Below are 20,826 nucleotides of genomic sequence, written 5' to 3' on the forward strand. Positions count from 1 at the left end.
CTTGTCGGGCTCCACCGTCCTCTCGTCACAGACGAGCGGATGAGTGGATTTTTCAAGCCCTGGGTATGGTACTGAGGAGAACTCTTGGGAACCTGCAACAAATGTCCATGCAACTAGATTAATTAGGGCTTTTCATCGTGCACACCCAGAGAAGCCGTGTCCTAGGGGCATCCGGAGGCTGCCCATAAGGGGGGGGCATGTTATGGTAAGCTCCGAGTACCTGTCAGGGTTTACCGTTCTCCTCTGAGAATCCCAGCCAGGATTTCCAGAAGACCCGCTACTAATGGATCTCAGAGTCCAGGCCAGTATGGCTAATAGTAAAAGATTTTAGACCAGGAATTCCAGTGTACCCTGAGGCTGGGCATGTCATCTCTGACTCAGAAGGGTATTTAAGCACTAGCTCTGCAAGGAGCTGGTGCTGTGTCTTTTTGCCAGCTTCCTGTTTGTCTATGACAACAGGACTGCCTGACCCTTCTTCGCTTGCTGCCAGCCCTGATCTTCTGCCTAGACCCGACTTTGCTCTTGTCTCCTGCGTTTATCCTCTGATTACTCGTTGCTGACCTGGGACGGTTTGACCACCCTCTGCTAGCCGCCTGCCTTGAACTCTGCCTGGAACTGACTACTGTCTCCTCATTGGAGCCCTCCTGTTCTCGTCCATCCCTTGGCGGGGCAACCCTGGGGATTTCGACCTGCTACCAGCAAGCAGCCAAGCTCCACCATCAGGAGATCTGGTGAACACCGGCTGGTAGCAGACTCTGCCCCTCAGGGAAGCCCATGTCACCTGCCAGGGGGTGTCACCCTAACACCTGTGGAGAGAATGGCGCCACTATCCACTATCACGGCCGTTGGCTGCGAGCAACATCAGTCCATTGTCCAGGGAACCTGCTCAATTACCATGCCTCTGAGTTCATTAATTTGATGTTTAATTTCACAGAAGCACTCGATTCTATCCCAGGGGGCTTCCATCAAGGAAAAAGGCACCTTACTGCAAAATTAGATTTTGGCCCCAAGTAAGCACCCTTTGTTTACCATTGCAACATATTTTATACCTGTGGGTCACAGCTCAGGTTGCACTCCAGCCTCTGGGATGAACAGGGTGGGAAAGTAGGGTTGGCTCAGAGATAAGGACCTAAAGCCTAACTTATTTCACACCGAGTAGAGGATTTTTTCAACGAACAGCACCCATATATGAAATTTTTTAAAATATTTCAGGATACAAGTCTGATGCAGATATAGTATTTCTAGATTCATACACCGCAAAATTGCCTCTTTCCATAGACTTCTCACATGGGTAGGACGATACCCTCCATAACCAACCAACGTATTTAATATTTTATATATGAGCTTCAATATAAAGAGTCTGGGTTTGTGCTTCTTTTGTTTGTTGGAGGGTCTTTAGAAGGCTCAATTCTGGGTGCTTCCCTGGCTAGGAGAGGTGTGAAATACCCTGCCTGGGAAAGGTCCAGGCAAGAGGAATCCCAAACAACACCAAGATGATAACTGTGTTATATAAATCTCATTTAGACTTTACGCATTTGAGTCATCTGTTCCCTGTAACCTGGTTAACCCTTGCAACTCCATCTTGCCACCTCTGCTTGAAGGTTAAGGCATGTGCCTACTACCCCCATTCACACTGATTAACAACATATTTACAAAAAGTCATAGCATCATGTCCACTGAACCTGACACCTCCCCCTAATAAGAGACGCACTGAGAGGGGCTCATATGCCACTCCTTTGCAGCTCAGACTGAGTCTTCCCCCCGACGTGACAACCCATCCGCGTTACCATGCACACTCCCCTTTTTATGCTGTATGGTGAATTCATATTATTGTAGGACTAGGCTCCACCTGAGGAGTTTCCCATTCATTCCGGCAACCCTATGCAACCAGGGCAGGGTGTTATGATCAGTGATCACGGTGCACTGGCGTCCATATAAGTAAGGCTGTAGTTTTTGCAGTGCCCAGACAATAGAGAGACACTCTTTTTCCAAAGTGGCATAAGCCACTTCCCATGGTAGTAATTTGCTACTAAGGTACGCAATAGGGTGCTAGTCACCCTTCCCATCCACTTGACTCAATACAGCTCCCAGCCCGTAATTAGAGGCATCAGTTTGTACTATGAACCTTCTTTGGAAATCAGGGGCCTGTAGTACAGGAGAGTCAGTAAGGGCCTGTTTAATGTGTTAAAGGCCACTTCGCATTCAGGGGTCCAGCTAACCACTCATGGAAGGGCCTTCTTTGTCAAATCGGTCAAGGGTTGGCAAGAGTGCTATAGTGTGGCACAAATTTTCTATAATAGCCTGCTGTACCCAGGAATTACATCACCTGTTTTTTAGTTTGTGGGACAGGCCAGGCCATTATAGCCTCTATCTTACTGGGCTCTGGGTGAAGTGTCCCTCCAGCTACCCTGTGCCTAGGTATTGTACCGCCGCCATGCCCAGCTGGCACTCATCTGGTTTTATGGTCAACCCGGCAGCTGCTATTCGATCCAGGACCTTTGCCAAGTGTATCAGATGTTCATCCCAGGTGTCACTGAACACCGCAATATCGTCAAGGTATGGTACAGCATACCCTTCCTGCCCCTCTAACAGATAATTAACTAACCTCTAGAATGTGGCGGGTGCATTTTTCATGTCAAAGGGCATCACCTGAAATTCATGCAAGCCAAAGGATGTAATATGCAATTCCTGTGCCTCTGGGGTCATTGGGATCTGCCACTACCCTCGGCTAAGATCCATTATGCTAAAGAATTTGGCACCGACTAGTTGGTCCAGCAATGCACCGATGCAGGGCGTAGGATAGGCATCAAATGCAGTTATCAGATTCAACTGCTAGTAATCTACACCAAACCTTGTTGTTTTATCCTTGGGAACCAACACTGCCGGGGAGGCCCAAGGACTCTGGGATTTTCAAATTACTCCCAGCTACAGTATTTCCTCTATCTCTCTTCTAATGTCATCTTTCACCTCCGAGTATACTCAATAGGCTGCCTGTCTGAGGGAGTGGTGGTCCTCGATGTCTACATGATGGGTCACTAGGTGGGTTCTGCCAGGCTTACCAGTGAATAGTGTGGTAAGGCCTCAAAGCCTCAAATAGTTGTTCTCTTTGATTAGTAGTTAAATGCACATTCACCTGGGCTGCCTCTAGGCCATCTAAATCCAATAACTTGCTGGCGGCCACCAGGGGGTCAGATTCCTGTTCTTTCCCCAGCAAGCTACACACCGTTAACACTGTGGGTTTCCAGTCATGAAATGCTTTCATCATATTGACGTGGTAGACTCTCTGCTTTTTTCCACCAACGTCTAAGGATACCACATAGTTAACATCATTTATACGCCTTAGAACAGTGAATGGACCCTCCAAGGCTGCCTGGAGCTTGTTTTGCCTCTGCCATCAGTAAAAGCACCCTCTTTCCCACCTCATACACTCTCTCTCTCGAGCATCCCAGTCATACCACTGCTTCTGCCTAGACTGAGCAGCTCTCAGATTTTTATGCACTTCCACCATTAAAGCCTGCATTTTGTCTCAAACACATTTTGTCTCAAATGCATGATATACTCCACCACAGATGTCTTAGGAGACCCAACTTTCCTTTTCACTCCTTTCGAATCAGAGATAGCGCAGTCTAGGGCACCAATCCCCATAAGCCATAAGGGATATTATAAAGAGGGGCTAATCAGGAGATAGAACTGTACTGGCCTGCCAAATGCTCACGACCTGCAAATTCTGTATGGAAGCAAAGGCCACATGTACCCCACTTCCATAGGCCACACAAAGAATGACCACCCACAACTGGAGCTCATATACACAGCTACGTGTGCGGACCAATCAAAACTCCCACCTCAGACGGGAACAGATATCTACTGACTTTCACTGATGATTATTCCAGGTACACAACAACTTATCTGATGAAGTACAAGAATGAAACATCAGAAAAACTTCAAGAGTTTGTAGCCATGTCCAGCAACAAATTCCAATGGAAACCAGGAATTATACGCACCAACAACAGAGGGCAATACATCAGTAAGGAAGTGGAATCATATCTGAAGAAACAGGGTATAGTACACCAGACAACCACACCATACACTTCTGAACAAAATGGTTTAGCAGAATGGACAAATTGCACTCTTATAGAAATGGCCAGATGCATGCTGTCAGTCACCAACCTACCTAAGAAGTACTGGGGAGAAGCAATCATGACTGCAACATACCTTCAGAACAGACTACTATCAAAAGCCAATGAAAGCACCCCATTTGAAATGTGGCATGGATTGAGCCTAGCCTAGGGCACGTCAGAGTGTTTGGATGTAAAGCTTACGCCTATATTCCAAAGGAGAAAGTGATCCAAATTGGTGAACACAGCCATTGAAGTTATCCTGGTAGGCTCTAGTGAACAAAGTAAGGGATATAGAATCCTCCACCCAAAGAGTGACAAAGTGACAATAAACCGCAGTGTTTATTTCAATGAGAACCCATCACCAGAAATAATGATCCCGGGGAGTTGTGAAGTGAATTTGTCCAGTGAACCAGCAAAGGAAGCTGAGCAAAGTGAAGCTGCACAGGAATCCAAACAAGACGTGGAGCCCACAATGGATAAGTCAAATTCCATGTTAAATTCTTCTGAACAACCTGAAATTAGAAGATCCACTCAGACAACAAAGGGAATACCACCATGCAAGTTGTCATATACTGCTAAGACAAATGGCTTACTCAAACAACATTGTGGGATGACATATAGAAATTACCAAAACTTGAAGCCAATCAATGGTTACAGACAGCAGAAGAAGAAATAAAATCACTCCAAGAAAATAAAACCTGGAGCTTCCCTCCTATTGCAGAACTTTAGGAAGCAAATTGAGTTTTAAGGTGAAGCTGGATACAGAAGGAAATATCCAGAAATATAAGGCCAGATTAGTTGCTAAGGGATACTCCCAGAAATTAGGAGAATACTACGATGAAATAATTGCTCCTGCCGTAAAACACTCCATCATCAGAACACTCCTTAGCATCGCAGCCAGAAAGGGCATTCAAATGAAACACTTAGACGTTAAAACCACTTTCCTATATGGAGAAATTAAGGAAGATCTCTACATGGAGCAACCAGCAAGGTTTGAGCAAGGGCACAACCTTGTGTGTAAACTCCACAAAAGCATCTATGGACTCAAGCAATCTGCAAGAATGTGGAATGAGAAAGTGACTGAAATACTCAGAGGGATTCACAAGAAGCAAAGCAGATCCCTGACTTTAATAATTTATGTTGATGGCATTATAGCCTGGTTTAAACAAGAAGGGGACTATAGTCAAATAGTTCACAAACTATTACAAAACTGAAACTAAAGAGCTAGGGAACATTAGTCACTATCTGGGATTTCAAATAGAAAGAGAAGATGGAGTCAGAAAATTGCAGAAATGTTGGAAAGATTTCACAAGCAAGATGCAAAGGAAGTAAAAACACATATGGAACCAAGCTACCAAAAGAGCAATGAAGCAGAAAACCTGTTACCCAATAATGTACCCCAGAGCAGTCGGAAAGCTACTATATTTTGCTACTGTGACAAGACCAGACATAGCGGCAGCAGTGGGCATACTTGCTAGAAAAGTTTTTGCACCCTGTCGGTGTTAATGGAATGCAGTAAAGAGGGTAATACAATACTTAAAAGGAACAATTTAGATCAAGCTACGACTGCCAGCAGCGTCAAATCCAAAACTAGTTGGATATGCAGATGCTGATTGGGCCCAAGACTGCACAGACTGAAAATCTACAAGTGGTTACACCTTCCAATATGGGGAAGGAACCATAAGTTGGTCTAGCCCAAAGCAAACAACTGTTGCACTTTCCTCAACTGAAGCTGAATACATAGCAGCAGCACATGCTTGTCAAGAAGCAATATGGATTCATCAGATTTTAATGGACATGGGCGTAGCCATGTCAAACCCCATCCCGATCTTTGAAGATAAACAGGGATGTATAAAGCTGACACAATCAGAGAGGGTCAACCCTAGAACCTAGCTCTTCAACGTGAAGTATCATCTGCTTAGGGACAGAAAAGCAAGCTATTACCATGAAATTTTGCTCATCAGAAGAAATGACTGCAGACGCACTCACCAAGCCATTGCCAAAGAATCATCAGTTTCCTTCAAGAGAAGCTAAACGTCATATAGTAACACAAATGCTGTTTAGAAGGGGTGTTGGAAATGCAACAACATATACTGATATATTTGAGCTGTAGATGGTGCTGTAGTGCAATGTTAGTCTCTATGCTTATGTTCATGCTTATTTATTATACATACAGGAAGTTCTCTCTGTATGCTGTATAATGCTGTATTCTGGTGCAATGTCCTTCTAAAGCAAGTAATACTTAATTCAGCATTCCTCAAGATCCCAATGCTTCATCTAAACACATAACCAACGTCTCCTCCTCTCAATTGCTCCAATTTTATTCAATAAACCTCTAAAATTGCTGTGCGAGTCAGAATTTGTTTTCGAAGAATATCAGTAATTCATAATGGATCTGATCTCTATATGTATAATTATCTAGGAGGCTGAAATTTAACCTCAATATGGTAGAGGCATGTGATTTGGAATTAGGGAAGAGGTCTATTGATATGGGGGCATGGTCCGATGAAGTGATCAACCCTTTATCTGATTTAAAGATATGTTGAAGGATGTATTTATCTGCTAAAAACATGTCAAGTCTAGAATGTGAGTGCTGGGCATGAGAAAAAAAGGTGGTCTTCTCAGTATCATGCATGCCTCTCCACGCATCGTGTAAGTCATTAAAGACTAGGAAAGAAGACAGTGCGAGGTTGCGACGTCTGCTTGGATTAGATGTATCCAGGTCTGAGTATGATTTCATTAAAATCTCCGCAGACAAATAAATGACCTCTTCGCATAGGAGTTACCTTATGCATTAAACTGATGAGAATTTTAGTGTTAGTGGCATATAAGTTAACAATGGTAGCTAGCTTGTTAAAGGAATCTACTAGAATGATGTACCTGTTTGGATCAGGCTGCGAGGACATCATGTAGCTGAAAGGCTACTGTGTTTGTTTTTGATTGCAATCATAACTCCTTTACGTTTATAGTTAGCGAAACGTGACTCACAAGTAGGAGGTTTTTCATAGTAAAAGTGTGTCTCTTCTATGCAGAGAAAATCGCATTTACCGGCGGAAGCTTCTTTCCATAGCAGGGAGTGTTTAAGTGTACTGTTAAGTCCCTTAACATTTAGGTTACTTATTTTAATCAACATAACATTTAGGTTACTTATCTTAATTAACATATTAAGTAAGGGAGAGTGCGTACAGATGTTGCAGGGATTCTGAGGAGGAGCAGAAGGCCAAAAACAATTGTACTTAAATGAGTGCATGAGTAAAAATACAATGTGGTTGTAGACCATATATGTCAATATGAATGCCTTCCAAAGAAACGGCATGTGCAGTCATGGCCAAAAATATTGGCACCCCTGCATTTCTGTGAGATAATGTACCACTTTGCGCAGAAAATTGTTGCAATTACAAACGTTCTCATGTTTGTTTATTTTATTTAGGTTGATATGACACAAAAAAGTGGAGAAAAAAAAAGCCAAATCTGACCCATTCCACGCAAAACTCCAAAAATGGACTGGACAAAATGATTGGCACCCTCAATTAATAATTGATAGCACAGTCCTTGGAAAAAATAACTGAAATTAATCGCTTCCTGTAACCATCAATGAGTTTCTTACCCCTCTCTACAGGAATTTTGGACCACTCTTTTTTCGCCAACTGCACCAGTTGGCGAAAGAAGAGTGGATTGCAATGCATTGCTGTATAATGTATTGCTGGGATTTGTAGTCCCCTGTCGCTGGTGGTATTCTGCTAACTTGCTAACTTTTTATGAGGGGGTAAGCAGAGATATGGATGGAGGTAAGCCGGTGGATGTGGTATATCTGGATTTCTCAAAGGCTTTTGATACGGTACCACACAAACGCTTGCTACACAAGCTGAGGGCTATGGGCATAGATGAGGTGGTGTGTACGTGGATAGAGAACTGGCTACGGGAACGTGTCCAGAGGGTATCTGTAAATGGCACCTTTTCAGACTGGGCTAGTGTAATGAGCGGTGTGCCTCAGGGTTCTGTGCTGGGTCCCATATTGTTCAACTTATTTATTAATGACATCGGGGAGGGTGTTAACAGCGATATTTCCGTGTTTGCGGATGACACCAAAATAGGGAGGGTAATAGACACGGACTTAGACACTATAACATTACAGGAGGACCTGGATAAAATAGGGGAGTGGGCATTAATGTGGCAGATGAGGTTTAATGTCGATAAATGCAAAGTAATGCACTTTGGAATTAAAAATAAACAAATGGGTTATACAATTATGGGTATGCCGCTGGGGAAGTCAGAAATGGAGAAGGATTTGGGGGTCATTGTAGACCACAAACTGAAAGGTAGTTTGCAGTGCCAGGCTGCTGTAAACAAAGCTAGCAGGGTCTTGTCCTGTATTAAAAAGGGGATGTATTGCAGGGACAAGTCTATAATTTTGCCACTTTATAGATCATTGGTTCGACCTCATCTGGAGTACGCGGTCCAGTTCTGGTCACCAGTACTAAGAAAAGATGTCCTTGAGTTGGAAAAAGTCCAGCGAAGGGCAACCAAACTAATTAGGGGTATGGAGGACCAGAGCTACGAGACGAGGCTACTAAATTTAAACATGTTCACATTAGAGGTGAGGAGATTAAGGGGGGATATGATTTCCATGTACAAAATGTTTAATGGTGGTAGCAACATTAGCGATAAACTGTTTAAAATTAACTCCGTTACAAAAACTAGAGGCCATCACCTAAAATTGGTGGAAAAAAAATTCCAGCACAAGGGGCGAAAGGGGTTCTTCACAGTAAGATCAGTTAGGGTCTGGAACTCACTGCCACAGGCGGTGATTTCAGCAAATAATGTGGAATTGTTCAAGAAACTTTTGGACGATTTCTTAAGGGACCGTAATATACAGGGGTACGGGTACTCCTAGAATGAGATCCTAATAGGTTGGACTTGATGGACTAATGTCTTTATTCAACCTCAAATACTATGTAACTATGTAACTATGTATAATGTATTGCAGGGATTTGTAGTCCCCTGTCGCTGGTGGTATTCTGCATTGCTTTATAATGTGTTGCTGAGATTTGTAGTCCCTCTGCAGCCTGCCACCAGTGGCAGAACTATCAGGGGCACCTCCACTGTCCTAAAATCATTAGTCTGTATTGTTTTGTAAAAACTGTCACGTGACACTTAAAAAAAAAGTTATCAATAATTGGTATCGACGAGTACTTAAAGGAGAATTATGGGGTCATGGCTTTTCCCCATAGTTCTCCTTAGGGTAACGGGAGGACACTAACTAGCATCCTCCCGTCACCCTAAGCTCAGTATACCGCAAGCTGTAGCTCGCGGTATACTGAGACGCCGCAGCCGGAGCAGATCCCGACATCGATGTCGAGATCTGCCCAGCTGTGTGAGTGACAGCTGGCTCTGCCTATCTAGAGGCAGAGCCAGCTGTACCCGCCCCCTCCCCCGTCTGTTCCGCCAGTCAGCGTTGGCGGATTGGAGCGGGGAGGGGGGAATCCATCCCCTCCCCTGTCACGGCAGAGAGCCGTGACAGAATCGAGAAGTGTGCGAACACCGGCATGTGTTCGCTCACCTCCCGATCTACTGAGCCGACCTGTGACAGTCTCATTGTCACAGGTCGGCTAGAACTATGAGGTGAGCACTCACCTCATAGGTCTCCTTTAACCACTTGCCGTCCGCCCGTTGTAAAAAAACGGATGGACGGCACTGCAGTATTGACGGGTTGCCATCTCCAGACGGCATTTTTTTTCTGCTCGCGCGCGCCCCCTAGCGGGCACGCACGGGCAGAAAAGACCCGACCAATGCAAACACCCGTTACCGGGCGATAAAAAAGTGGGGAAAAAAACCCCCAAAATGTTTAACTCCCCCACCCCCACGTTTACGCACATATAAACGTAAATACGTGTCCGGTGCCCCAGCAAAAACGACAATTGCGCTACACACGTTTACATATCGCCGCGAACGTCGCAGTGAGAGCAGTCATTTTAATGGTTAAGGAAAAGTAGTGATACTTGTACTCGGTCTTGAAAAAATGCTATTGGTGCATTCCCTAAAAATACACTATATTGCCAAAAGTATTGGGACACCTGCCTTTACATGCACATGAACTTTAACTTTGGCCCACCCTTTGCCGCTATAACAGCTTCAATTCTTCTGGGAAGGCCGTCCACAAGGTTTAGGAGTGTATCTATGGGAATGTTTGACCATTCTTCCAATAGCGCATTTGTGAGGTCAGGTACTGATGTTGGACGAGAAGGCCTGTCTTGCAGCCTCCGCTCTAAATCATCCCAAAGGTGTTCTATCGGGTTGAGGTCAGGACTCTGTACAGGCCAGCCAAGTTCCTCCACCCCAAACTCACTCATCCATGTCTTTATGGACCTTGCTTTGTGCACTGATGCTCAGCCATGTTGGAACAGGAAGGGGCCATCCCCAAACTGTTCCCACAAAGTTGGGAGCATGAAATTGTCCAAAATGTCTTGGCATGCTGATGCCTTAAGAGATCCCTTCACTGGAACTAAGGGGCCAAGCCCAACCCCTGAGAGTCAACCCCACACCATAATCCCCCCTAGACTTGTCCCGCAACACGCTGACGAGACGCAGGGCCCTCCGGCCGCTGACGCTACTGCTGCAAGAACGTGACATTCCTTACCTGGGGTTACCCTTTTCATCTAGTGGCCTGGAAGAATGGCAAGCCCCACATTCTACGCACCCCGAGTGACCTCCCGGAATTCCTTCGAGCCCTACAGCTTCCTCTGGTGACCCTGGAGGGATGGCCTGACCCGGCCCTACCGGATTGGGCCTCTGTGCCCACAGAATCCTCGTGGCTCCCGGCCATGTCCCAGAAGAAAAGGAGACGCAGGCGACAGGAGGCCGCCCCCACACCTACTCCGTAGCGATTGGGTTCCATTTTTCATTACCGTGTGAGGTGCTCTCTGAACGGGCTGACCCCGAGGGCAGGTATGTCTTTGTGAAATGTTCCATCCAGAACAAACTAATTACCCTAGCAAATGTGTACCTACCGAATCAGGGAAAAATCCCCCAGCTGCTCTCCATTTTGGCACAGCTGTCGGATTTCTCGCAGGGCGTCCTCGTTTTAGGGGGGGACTTTAATCTGGTGCTTGATCCTAGCCTGGACACTACATCTGGGAAGTCCCAAATCTCCTTCTCCGCCATTAACAGATTGAAAAAGAGACTACATTCTCTCCAGCTAGTTGACATTTGGAGAATTCAACACCCGACCCATAGGGACTATACTTGCTATTCTGGCCCCCACGGTTCATACAGCAGGATAGACTTTTTTCTCGTTTCTCACCACCTCCTCTCATGGGCGCCCGACACCTCGATAGGAGCACAAATATGGTCTGACCACTCCCCTGTCTCACTGACCCTTACAATACCACACACGAGCAGGTCCTCCTTCTCCTGGAAATTGAACGAGACTCTCCTCCTGGATGTCTGCTGTAAAGCTGACATCCATTCCACAATCACCAATTTTCTTCTGGATCACACGAATGACCCCACCCCTGCACCCATACGCTGGGAAGCTCTTAAGGCTACGGTCCGTGGGATCTTTATAAAACACGGTGCGCGCATAAAAAGGGAGAGGGGCGCCATGCTTGCCCGGCTGATGGCTGAACTAGCCACTCTGGAAACGGCTCATAAGACCTCCCCGTCCTCCCTCCTCCTTCAAGACCTGACCCGTGTCAGATCTGAGATCCGGTGTCATTTGGATGCCAAATACGCTTCCTACAGGGATCGGGTGAGGAGCATTTTTTATGAGCAGGGAGACAAGAGTGGCAGCTTGCTGGCCCGCTCAGTACGCCAACAGCAGGTCCCTAAAATCCACTCCGGTAGGAATGGCGTGGTCCATTCCCCGGATCTCATCACCAAAGAATTTGAGACCTTTTTTTCTACTCTTTACAACCTCAAATCCGACCCTACAGACATGACCCCTGCGGAGCGCTCTGCGCAACTGCAGGAATATCTGGCGCGAACTGCACTTCCCAGGCTTCCAGCCTCTGCCTTCCAGGAGCTTTCGGCGCCTTTCTCGGACACTGAACTCCTCCGTATTCTCAAATCACTGCCCACAGGCAAGAGCCCCGGCCCAGATGGCTTCACAGTTCGCTTTTACAAACGTTTTCAGGATATTTTAACATCCCCTCTCCTGAACTCCTTTAACGCCCTCTCATCGACTTGCCACTTTCCCCGCCAATCCCTAGCGACTCACGTAGAGGTTCTACCCAAACCCAGCAAAATTGAATGACTTGATCCCACGGCTCATTCACAAAGATCAAGTGGGGTTCGTACCCAGACGTAGTCCCAAAGATAATACTAAACGCACAATTACCCTGATTCATAACGCCCGCTCCCGCGGTCTTCCCTTTTGTTTGTTCTCGGTCGATGCTGAAAAAGCGTTCGACCGAGTCAGCTGGTCTTTTCTAGAGGCATCTTTGCTCCACTCGGGTCTTCCTACTGAGTTCGTCGACAGGATTATGGCACTGTATCACTGACCCTTTGCTAGGGTGCGGGTCAATGGGAATCTGTCTGCCCCATTCCCAATCTATAACGGCACTAGACAGGGATGCCCCCTTTCCCCTCTGCTCTACATCTTGGTGATGGAGCATCTGGCCAATGCGATTAGAGGCAACGACTCTGTCCGGGGACTTCAGATAGGTGACCAGGTACATAAACTTGGTCTCTATGCGGACGACCTGCTCCTGTATCTTTCGAACCCTATCGTGGGCATTCCCTCTCTGATGGAGGAATTTAAGCTTTTTGGCCGCCTGTCCAACTATAAGGTGAACCTGCAGAAATGTGAACTATTGAATGTTTCCCTGCCACGAGCTGAAGCGGATTGCGTGAGTGATTCCTTCCCCTTCACGCTAAAATCAGATTACATGACTTACTTGGGCGTTCGCATCCCGGCGGACCTTGCGGACCTCTACTCCCTGAATTATGCCCCATTACTGCGCACAATCGAAGATACTCTTCTAGCTTGGATGAATCTCCATCACACTTGGTTCGGTAGAGTTGCCCTCTTTAAGATGAACCTGCTCCCTCGCTGTCTCTACCTGTTCCAAACCCTTCCTCTTCATCTTCCAGCCCTCTTCTTTAACAGACTGCGCTCGGCCATCACACGTTACATATGGAAGTGCCGCAAACCAAGGCTACGGTACACGGTCTTAACGATGAGAAAGGAAAGGGGTGGGGTGGCGCTCCCGGACCTGGAGGTCTACTACAGAGCCACTCACTTATCACATCTGGTGGACTGGTTTGACACCAGGGATCCGGCTCTTTGGGTTTCTCTAGAGCGGGAGCTGTCCCCATCACCCCTCACGAATCTCCCCTGGCTCCCGCCTCAACAACGGCCCACTAGTTCTACGCTACCCTTCTTTCTTATCCCTGTGCTCAAGGTGTGGGATTCTACAAGGCTCAAATACAAACTAGCAACACCCAGAGGAAACTTGCTATTCTGGCCCCCACGGTTCATACAGCAGGATAGACTTTTTTCTCGTTTCTCACCACCTCCTCTCATGGGCGCCCGACACCTCGATAGGAGCACAAATATGGTCTGACCACTCCCCTGTCTCACTGACCCTTACAATACCACACACGAGCAGGTCCTCCTTCTCCTGGAAATTGAACGAGACTCTCCTCCTGGATGTCTGCTGTAAAGCTGACATCCATTCCACAATCACCAATTTTCTTCTGGATCACACGAATGACCCCACCCCTGCACCCATACGCTGGGAAGCTCTTAAGGCTACGGTCCGTGGGATCTTTATAAAACACGGTGCGCGCATAAAAAGGGAGAGGGGCGCCATGCTTGCCCGGCTGATGGCTGAACTAGCCACTCTGGAAACGGCTCATAAGACCTCCCCGTCCTCCCTCCTCCTTCAAGACCTGACCCGTGTCAGATCTGAGATCCGGTGTCATTTGGATGCCAAATACGCTTCCTACAGGGATCGGGTGAGGAGCATTTTTTATGAGCAGGGAGACAAGAGTGGCAGCTTGCTGGCCCGCTCAGTACGCCAACAGCAGGTCCCTAAAATCCACTCCGGTAGGAATGGCGTGGTCCATTCCCCGGATCTCATCACCAAAGAATTTGAGACCTTTTTTTCTACTCTTTACAACCTCAAATCCGACCCTACAGACATGACCCCTGCGGAGCGCTCTGCGCAACTGCAGGAATATCTGGCGCGAACTGCACTTCCCAGGCTTCCAGCCTCTGCCTTCCAGGAGCTTTCGGCGCCTTTCTCGGACACTGAACTCCTCCGTATTCTCAAATCACTGCCCACAGGCAAGAGCCCCGGCCCAGATGGCTTCACAGTTCGCTTTTACAAACGTTTTCAGAAAATATTTTAACATCCCCTCTCCTGAACTCCTTTAACGCCCTCTCATCGACTTGCTACTTTCCCCGCCAATCCCTAGAGGCTCACGTAGTGGTTCTACCCAAACCCGGCAAAGACACCATGCACTGCAATAATTTTCGCCCCATCTCCTTGATCAATGTGGATGTTAAGCTGTATGCCAAACTTCTGGCCCACCGCTTGACTGACCTGATCCCACGGCTCATTCACAAAGATCAAGTGGGGTTCGTACCCAGGCGTAGTGCCAAAGATAATACCAAATGCACAATTACCCTGATTCATCACGCCCGCTCCCGCGGTCTTCCCTTTTGTTTGTTCTTGGTCGATGCTGAAAAAGCGTTCGACCGAGTCAGCTGGTCTTTTCTAGAGGCATCTTTGCTCTACTCGGGTCTTCCTACTGCGTTCGTCAACCGGATTATGGCACTGTATCACCGACCCTTTGCTAGGGTGCAGGTTAACGGGAATCTGTCTGCCCCATTCCCGATCTATAACGGCACTAGACAGGGATGCCCCCTTTCCCCTCTGCTCTACATCTTGGTGATGGAGCATCTGGCCAATGCGATTAGAGGCAACAACTCTGTCTGGGGACTTCAGATAGGTGACCAGGTACATAAACTTGGTCTCTATGCGGACGACCTGCTCCTGTATCTTTCGAACCCTATCGTGGGCATTCCCTCTCTGATGGAGGAATTTAAGCTTTTTGGCCGCCTGTCCAACTATAGGGTGAACCTGCAGAAATGTGAACTATTGAATGTTTCCCTGCCACGAGCTGAAGCGGATTGCGTGACTGGTTCCTTCCCCTTCACGCTAAAATCAGATTATATGACTTATTTTGGCGTTCGCATCCCGGCGGACCTTGCGGACCTCTATTCCCTGAATTATGCCCCATTACTGCGCACAATCGAAGATACTCTTCTAGCTTGGATGAATCTCCATCACACTTGATTCGGTAGAATTGCCCTCTTTAAGATGAACCTGCTCCCTCGCTGTCTCTACCTGTTCCAAACCCTTCCTCTTCATCTTCCAGCCCTCTTCTTTAACAGACTGCGCTCGGCCATCACACGTTACATATGGAAGTGCCGCAAACCAAGGCTACGGTACATGGTCTTAACGATGAGAAAGGAAAGGGGCGGCGCTCCCGGACCTGTAGGTCTACTACAGAGCCACTCACTTATCACATCTGGTGGACTGGTTTGACACCAGGGATCCGACTCTTTGGGTTTCTCTAGAGCGGGAGCTGTCCCCATCACTCCTCACAAATCTCCCCTGGCTCCCGCCTCAACAACGGCCCACTAGTTCTACGCTACCCTTCTTTCTTATCCCTGTGCTCAAGGTGTGGGATTCTACAAGGCTCAAATACAAACTAGCAACACCCAGAGGATTGATGACCCCTGGCCTGGCACATCCAGAGTTCCCCCCTGGATGCGGGGTCCGTCGGTTCCTGTGTTGGGAAGCGACGGCTCCCTCATACATCTTTCAGGGACTGCATGGGGGATCCCTCCAATCCTTGGACCAACTGTTCGCACCCGACCCGGTATTTTGTAAAGGGACTATTCTCACACGGCTCTATGCAAGGTTCCCTGACCGCGTTTGAACAAATATGTGCAACAGGTGAATCCCCGCCTCATCTTATCTCGTTCCTGTACAACTTCCTATCCTCTGGGCTTGAAGGGGAATCCCCGTACTTCATCTCTGCATGGGAACGGGAATTGGGTGTGGTCCTCTCCGAGGAGGAGAGGCAGAAATGCCTCTGCTTCACTCATAGTCTCTGTATGTCCTCAGCGGTACAGGAACGCAACTACAAGCTCTTGACTAGGTGGTACAGGGCTCCGGCTAGGATGCATCAGATTTTTCCCTCTCTACCGGACACTTGCTGGAGGTGCCTCACAGGGGTGGGAACGTTATCACATATCTGGTGGAGCTGCCCTCTGATCGTCCCCTTCTGGCGAACCATCTCGCATGTGTACTCAAGAATGTCTGCCAGTGATCTCCAACTCACGCCTCAGATGGCAATACTATCGGTATTCCCGGGATCCATCTCTCGGGCAAAGAAATCTCTTTTACGATTCTTTGTCAACGCTGCTAGGGCGTTGATTCCGAGACATTGGAACACCCAGGTGATTCCAACACTGGGGGAATGGTCTACGGAAATGTGCCGTTTAATGAGATCCGAGGAGCTGATAGCCGAGGTTTTTCAATCTAGATGGAGGCCGTGGTTAATGTTTATGGCAACGGATGAGTTTAAGACACTGACATAAATGCATGATCCACCCTTCTTGACCACGCAATCATCTCTACCTTCTTCCCCCCCCATCCCACTTCCCTCTCTCCCCTTCTTTTCTCCTCCCCTGTGTCTTCGTACGTCTATGTACCCCTCTGTTGTCCACTTGTTGTGTGACGTCATAAGTGGATGGTTATGTTTGTGTTGTAAGGCGGCTCTAAGTAGGGCGCAGCACCTGTTATGTGGGGTACTTGACATCTCGCAGGGCTTCCCTTGGTTCCCCCGATGCTGGGGACCCTGTCCCGTGCCTGACATTATAACTCGGACCTCCTTGGAGGGGAGAGCTTTACCAATCTGAAACCCCCCACCCCAGGGGCAAGATTTTGAGCGGAGGTACGGCTCGTATCTGGGCACATTATCATGTACTTTTCCAAGGTGGTTGCTATTGTTTACAGCTCTGCTACTATCACCAAGTTCGCTCAACTGATGCTGCCTTTGTATGTTGTATGTTGTTTTACCTTGTAAGTTGTTTTATTTTTATACTTGCTTGTGCAAAAACTTAATAAACACTATTTCTGCAAAAAAAAAAAGATTTCCAGACGGAGAAGTGTGATTCGTCACTCCAGAGAACACATCTCCACTTCTCTAGAGTCCAGTGGCAGGGTGCTTTACACCACTGCATCCCACGCTTTGCATTGCACTTGGTGATGTAAGGCATGGATGCAGTTACTCGGCCATGGAAACCCATTCCATGAAGCTCTCTATGCACTGTTGTTGTGCCAATCTGAAGGCCGCACAGAATTTGGAGGTCTGTAGCTATTGCCTCTGCAGACAGTTGGTGACTTCTGCACACTGTGCTCTTCAGCATGAGCTGACCCCGCTCTGTCATTTTACGTGGCCTACCACCTCGTGGCTGAGTTGCTGTTGTTCCCAGTTGCTTCCACTTTGTTATAATAACACTAACAGTTGGCCGCAAAATATTTAGTAGCAAGGAAATTTCATGGAACAATGATTTGGAGGGGTGTCCCAATACTTTTGGCAATATAGTGTATGTGCATAAGGAGCAAGGAGAGAGGCTGCTTTTTTGACACAAGTAAAATCTTTTCTTTAATGTGGAAAAAGTGAATCCTGGCTAAGACATCTCTAGGGTTCGAATCCCAAAGTTGTTTAGGTTTATAGAGCCTGTGAACTGTCAATTAGGAGATCATGTATTGAGTGAGAAGGCAGAAGAGTTTTAACCCCTTCATGACGAGGCGTACACGGTACATCCCCATCATGAAGTACCCAAATGACTGATCACGTACACTGTACGTGATCAGCTATTCGGAGCTGTCAAAAGCCGATAACCGCTGAGGTCAGTGATTACCTTTCTTTAATGGATGCTTCAGTGTTGAGGCATCCATTAATTAAAGACTTAAGCTATTACAGATACCTGATCTTTGTCAGCGATTGAGTATCTTACAGTGATAACAGAACAGTTCTGTATAGATCGTGATCTGTTTTGACAGCTCTGTACAGATCCCAGTGTGTACTGGCTTATTGCTACATGTACCATTCTCCATCCTTACACGCTGTCACAGGAGGCTGGGCAGGGCGGTGCAGGAGGAGAGCTCAGCTAGCAAGCAGTAGATATAGGCAAAAAGTTAAAAAAAAAAACCTGCTTTAACAGAGGTTTAAACTTACCCTGTTTTTGCTGTACGCTCCTGCCCGATCTTGGGGCGAGCGCATGCGCAGTTCGGATTTTCGGCCGGGAGACGGGCAGAGTCGCAAGGTAAGTCTATGGACCCGTGCACCCGCATGCAGACACCGTGGGATCAGAAGGGCCAGCAAGCAAAGATGAGTCAGCTTTGATCGGAGAGCCGCCGCACCGCTGGAGGGACAGATGAAAACATCAGGAAAGAAGAGGAAGATCGGATTAAGATAGATCATTTAAGGTAAGTGCTAACATTAACATTGGGGGAGGGAACACATTTTTTGACTTAAATGTCAATTTAAGGTTTCCAGTAAGACCAGGCATCATAGAATCTATTCGTAGAGCCATCTCTAAATGATACAATCATTTCATGGTGGCAGTAGAGATTAACCTTGGCAACAGTCTGATAGATTTGGAGAAACAAAGCTTTTCCAGTGGCGCACAATGGTTAGCGTAGCTGCTAACAAAATATGGGAAACTATCATTTGAAAAAGTCTTCACGACAAAACATGTCAAGGAGGAGTTAACATGCTGATGTCATCACACTGATCACTTGGAAAGAAGCTGTTTGCCAGTGGAGCAGTGGAGGAATTATACAGCTCTGCCTATTAAGCCTTGAATGTAAGTTTTTAAAGAATCTATGATTAAAAGTTTTTAAGGATTTCACACTATGTGGCGTCTACATTTTTTCCATGGGGCACTGAATGAATTACAAGGAGAAATGTGCGGAGGAGGTTAATATTGGCTATTTAGAAGGTGGATTAAAAGGAATTGGAACAACTTGAATCGACCAACAGTTTTTAAAAACCCAGCAAACTGAAAGGAGATATTGACTACAAAGGAGGTTGCCATCAGCTGTCTTGGGAGAATGGCTCACTAAGGATTCTAATCTGAGTGCAGTTTGACCATTTAATAGTGGTCAAAGGAGTCTGGTGAGTGTATTGATTGCACAGAAACACTAAGGATATCACAATAAGAAATACCTTTTAGGAATGCTGAATTATAACCTCTTAAAAAGAGACCAATTTGTGGAGTTGCTCAAAATTTCCACACGCCTGCTCGCATTTGGCGAGTAAAAATAAAGTGAGGGCGAGTGGAAATTTGGGTCTCCAAGTACCGGTCCGCGGGGCAACTCCGGCCCGCGAGCCTGTACTATGTGGCCCGCAGCCAGCTGACATGTCAGGCACACGGTCGCAGACCGCGTACCTGACTTGCGGGAGCAGCTCCACGGTCTGCATCTCTGTCGGATGCAGACAGCAGAGCAGCTCCTGTCAGCTCCGGGTTCCTTCGGCCGGAGCTCTGACAGTTCTGTGCTCCGGCCGAAAGAAAGGATGTATGTGAGGAGGATCGATCCCTGGTTATCTGGGGGTGATTAATGAGGTCTGCTGCAGACCTCAATAATCACCCCCTGATAACCAGGGATCGATACTGGTCACAGCCTCTTCCCTGCAAAGACGTGAACAGGTGAGGGGGCTCGGGGGACGATGGTTGTAAGGTCATTACAATTTCGTACAAACTGCCCATCTTGGACAGGCAGATCGTACTTGCGATCCTCACAACCCCTCCGTGACGTGCGACCGTTTCTACCGTAATGCCAATACACCTGCCGATTATCGTACGATCGCGGGATCACCCACAGCTATCGTACGATAATCGGCAGGTGTATGGGCACTTTTAGTGTATGTGTATATTAGGCCCCATTCACACCTACAGTATATTTTAGGTGTTATTAGGGATTCCTGTGTCAGGAAGCAGGAATCCCTAATCTGCCATTTACAAGCGGAAACTATCATTAAAATCAGAATTATCATAAGATTATTTGAAAGGGTGTGTTTAGGGGCAGAGTTAAGGCCGGGGCAGGGTAAGGGTGAGGTGGGGCAACTGGTGGCTAGTAACTCTTAACGTGTGGCTAGTAGCTCAGGACTTGAAATTTTAAGCCCTGATGTAGCACATATACAGTACATATAGAATGCACTGCAGCAGTAGATAGTTTTTTGTGTGAGCAAGAACAAAGCCCAGGCCCGTCTCACTGTTGCCTCTATCGCGGTGCCTCACGATTTTCCTCACGCGTGAGGACGTCGTCGGCGCTAAGCTGGGGAGGAGCGTTGCGTCACTGCTGCTCCGGTGGGCGGTGCTCCAGGTGGGGTCTTAATTGAGGTGACCGGCGCCTGCCTGGAGCGCCGCCCACCGGAGCAGCAGTAGCAGACAAATAAATCAGCGTACAGAGAGATTCGCTCCTCCAAGTCTCGTATCCTCAAGCCACATATATGGACAGACTCCCGTACCCTAATCACCAGAGGCTCAATTGCCAGGGCAAAGAGGATAGGGGAGAGGGGACAGCCCTGTCTTGTTCCCCGGAAGATAGCAAACGGATCCGACACTTCCCTGTTGATGCGCAATCTGGCCACTGGAGTGTTATATAGAATCTCTATCCAC

At 47.3% G+C, this 20,826-nt stretch overlaps 1 protein-coding gene across 1 annotated transcript in view; it reads left to right on the forward strand.

The window, feature by feature from the left end:
* Positions 1-20,826, forward strand: part of LOC108783831 (vesicle transport protein SFT2A-like) — a 232,709-nt gene that overhangs the window by 74,543 nt on the left and 137,340 nt on the right. The gene's annotated exons all lie outside the window — the stretch shown is intronic.

Source organism: Nanorana parkeri, unplaced genomic scaffold, assembly GCF_000935625.1.
Source record: "Nanorana parkeri isolate BGI_ZX_2015 unplaced genomic scaffold, ASM93562v1 scaffold90, whole genome shotgun sequence".
Classification (NCBI taxonomy): Eukaryota; Metazoa; Chordata; class Amphibia; order Anura; family Dicroglossidae; genus Nanorana; species Nanorana parkeri.